Raw genomic sequence first — 4,623 nt, forward strand, 5'->3', positions numbered from 1 at the left:
TTGTTGGATGAAGCGGCCCGGACCGACATTACGCGTACGCTTACGCGAGACTGGTTCTACCGACGTGCTTTGCACACAGGTGACTAGCGGGTGTCAGTTTCTCCAACTTTAGTTGAACCGAGTGTGGCTATGCCCGGTCCTTGCGAAGGTTAAAACAGCACCAACTTGACAAACTATCGTTGTGGTTTTGATGCGTAGGTAAGAACGGTTCTTGCTCAGCCCGTAGCAGCCACGTAAAACTTGCAACAACAAAGTAGAGGACGTCTAACTTGTTTTTGCAGGGCATGTTGTGATGTGATATGGTCAAGACATGATGAGATATAAGTTGTTGTATGAGATGATCATGTTTTGTTGAAGTTATCGGCAACAGGCAAAAGCCTTATGGTTGTCTCTCTATTGCATAAGATGCAAGCGCCAAATAATTGCTTTACTTTATCGCTATGCGATAGCAATAGTTGCAAGAGCAATTGTTGGCGAGACAATCATGTAATGACACATTAATATAGATCAAGATGATGGAGATCATGGTGTCATGCTGGTGACGATGGAGATCATGACGATGCTTTGGAGATGGAGATCAAAAGCACAAGATGATGATGGCCATATAATGTCACATATTTTGATTGCATGTGATGTTTATCTTTTATACATCTTATTTTGCTTAGTTCGACGGTAGCTTTATAAGATGATCTCTCACCAATTATCAAGGGACAAGTGTTCTCCCTGAGTATGCACCATTGCGAAAGTTCTTCGTGCTAAGACACCACGTGATGATCGGGTGTGATAGGCTCTACGTTCAAATACAACGGGTGCAAAATAGTTGCACACGCGGAATACTCAGGTTAAACTTGACGAGCCTAGCATATAACAGATATGGCCTCGGAACACGGAGACCGAAAGGTCGAGCGTGAATCATATAGTAGATATGATCAACATAGTGATGTTCACCATTGAAACTACTCCATCTCACGTGATGATCGGACATGGTTTAGTTGATATGGATCACGTGATCACTTAGAAGATTAGAGGGATGTCTGTCTAAGTGGGAGTTCTTAAGTAATATTATTAATTGAACTTTAATTTATCATGAACTTAGTCCTGGTAGTATTAGCATATCTATGTTGTAGATCAATAGCTCGCGTTGTTGCTTTCATATGTTTATTTTGATATGTTCCTAGAGAAAATTGTGTTGAAAGATGTTAGTAGCAATGATGCGGATTGGATCCGTGATCTGAGGTTTATCCTCATTGCTGCACAGAAGAATTATGTCCTTGATGCACCGCTAGGTGACAGACCTATTGCAGGAGCATATGTAGACGTTATGAACGTTTGGCTAGCTCAATATGATGACTACTTGATAGTTTAGTGCACGATGCTTAACGGCTTAGAATCGGGACTTCAAAGATGTTTTGAACGCCATGGACCATATGAGATGTTCCAGGAGTTGAAGTTAATATTTCAAGCAAATACCCGAGTTGAGAGATATGAAGTCTCCAACAAGTTCTATAGCTAAAAGATGGAGGAGAATCACTCAACTAGTGAGCATGTGCTCAGATTGTCTGGGTACTACAATTGCTTGAATCAAGTGGGAGTTAATCTTCCAGATAAAATAATGATTGACAGAATTCTCTAGTCACCATCACCAAGTTAGTAGAACTTCGTGATGAACTATGATATGCAAGGGATAACGGAAACGTTTCCCAAGCTCTTCGTAATGCTGAAATTGACGAAGGTAGAAATCGAGAAAAACATCAAGTGTTGATGGTAGACAAGACCACTAGTTTCAAGAAAAGGGTAGAGGGAAGAAGGGGAACTTCAAGAAGAACAGCAAGCAAGTTGCTGCTCAAGTGAAGAAGCCCAAGTCTGGTCCTAAGCCTGAGACTAAGTGCTTCTAGTGCAAAGGGACTGGTCACTGGAAGTGGAACTACCCCAAGTGATTGGCGGATAAGAAGGATGGCAAAATGAACATAAGTATATTTGATATACATATTATTGATGTGTACTTTACTAGTGTTTTTAGCAACCCCTCAGTATTTGATACTAGTTCAGTTTCTAAGATTAGTAACTCGAAACGGGAGTTGCAGAATAAATAGAGACTAGTTAAGGGTGAAATGACAATGTGTGTTGGAAGTGGTTCCAAGATTGATATGATCATCATCGCACACTCCCTATACTTTCGGGATTAATGTTGAACCTAAATAAGTGTTATTTGGTGTTTGCGTTGAGCATGAATATGATTTGATCATGTTTATTGTAATACAGTTATTCATTTAAGTAAGAGAATAAATTGTTGTTCTGTTTACATGAATAAAACCTTATATGGTTAGACACCCAATGAAAATAGTTCATTGGATCTCGATCGTAGTGATACACATATTCAAAATATTGAAACCAAAAGATGCGAAGTTAATAATGATAGTGCAACTTATTTGTGGCATTGCTGTTTAGGTCATATTGGTGTAAAGCGCATGAAGAAACTCCATGCTGATGGGATTTTGGAATCACTTGATTATGAATCACTTGGTGCTTGCGAACCATGCCTTATGGGCAAGATGACTAAAGACTCCGTTCTCCGGAACAATGGAGCGAGCAACGGACTTATTGGAAATAATACATATTGATGTATGTGATCCGATGAGTGTTGAAGCTCGTGGCGGGTATCGTTATTTTCTGACCTTCACATATGATTTGAGCAGATATGGGTATATCTACTTGATGAAACATAAGTCTGAAACATTTGAAAAATTCAAAGAATTTCAGAGTGAAGTGGAAAATCATCGTAAAAAGAAAAATATGGTTTCTACGATCTGATCGCAGAGACAAATATTTGAGTTACGAGTTTGGTCTTCAATTAAAACTATGTGGAATAGTTTCACAAATTCGTGCCACCTGGAACACCATAGCATAATGGTGTGTCCAAACGTCATAACCGTACTTTATTGGATATAGTGCAATCTATGATGTTTCTTACAGATTTACCAACATCGTTTTGGGGTTATGCATTAAAGACAGCTGCATTCACGTTTAAAAGGGCACCATCTAAGTCACCATCTAAATCCGTTGAGACGACACCGTATGAACTATGGTTTGGCAAGAAACCTAAGCTATCGTTTCTTAAAGTTTGAGGTTGCAATGCTTATGTGAAAAAGTTTCAACCTGATAAGCTCAAACCCAAATCGGAGAAGTGTGTCTTCATAGGATACCCAAAAGAAAATGTTGGGTACACCTTCTATCACAGATCCGAAGGCAAGATATTCGTTGCTGAGAATGGATCCTTTCTAGAGAAGGAGTTTCTCTCGAAAGAAGTGAGTGGGAGGAAAGTAGAATTTGATGAGGTAACTGTACCTGCTCCCTTATTGGAAATTAGTTCATCACAGAAATCTGTTCCTGTGACTACTACACCAATTAGTGAGGAAGCTAATGATGATGATCATGTAACTTCAGATCAAGTTACTACCGAACCTCGTAGGTAAACCAGAGTGATATTCGCACCAAAGTGGTACGGTAATCCTGTTCTAGAGGTCATGTTACTTGACCATGACGAGCCTATGAACTATGAGGAAGCGGTGATGAGCCCAGATTCCGCGAAATGGCTTGAGACCATGAAATCTGAGATGAGATCCATGTATGAGAACAAAGTATTGACTTTGATTGACTTGCCCATTGATCGGCGAGCCATTGATATTAAATGGATCTTCAAGAGGAAGACGGACGCTGATAGTAGTGTCACTATCTACCAAGCTAGAATTGTCGAAAAAAGTTTTCGACAAGTTCAAGGTGTTGACTACGATGAGAGTTTCTCACTCGTATCTATGCTTAAGTCTGTCCGAATCATGTTAGCAATTGCCGCATTTTATGAAATCTGGCAAGTGGATACACAAAACTGCATTCCTTAATGGATTTATTAAATAAGAGTTGTATATGATGCAACCAGAAGGTTTTGTCAATCCTAAAGGTACTAACAAAATATGCAAGCTCCAGCGATCCATCTATGGACTGGTGCAAGCATCTCGGAGTTGGAATATACGCTTTGATAAGTTGATCAAAGCATATAGTTTTATACAGACTTGCGGTGAAGCATGTATTTACAAGAAAGTGAGTGGGAGCATTACAGCATTTCTGATAAGTATATGTGAATGACATATTGTTGATCGGAGATAATGTAGAATTATTCTGCAAAGCATAAAGGAATGTTTGAAAGGAGTTTTTCAAAGAAAGACCTCGGTGAAGCTGCTTACATATTGAGCATCAAGATCTATAGAGATAGATCAAGACGCTTGATAAGTTTTTCAATGAGTACATACCTTGACAAGATATTGAAGTAGTTCAAAATGGAACAGTCAAAGAAGGAGTTCTTGCCTGTGTTACTAGGTGTGAAGTTGAGTAAAACTCAAAACCCGACCACGGCAGAAGATAGAGAGAGAATGAAAGTCATTCCCTATGCCTCAGCCATAGGTTCTATAAAGTATGCCATGCTGTGTACCAGACCTATTGTATACCCTGCCCTGAGTTTGGAAAAGGAGTACAATAGTGATCTAGGAGTAGATCACTGGACATTGGTCAAAATTATCCTTAGTGGAATAAGGATATGTTTCTCGATTATGGAAGTGACAAAAGGTTCGT

The sequence above is a fragment of the Triticum urartu genome, chromosome 6A (assembly GCF_056163025.1).
Source record: "Triticum urartu cultivar PI428250 chromosome 6A, HENAU_Tu73, whole genome shotgun sequence".
Classification (NCBI taxonomy): domain Eukaryota; kingdom Viridiplantae; phylum Streptophyta; class Magnoliopsida; order Poales; family Poaceae; genus Triticum; species Triticum urartu.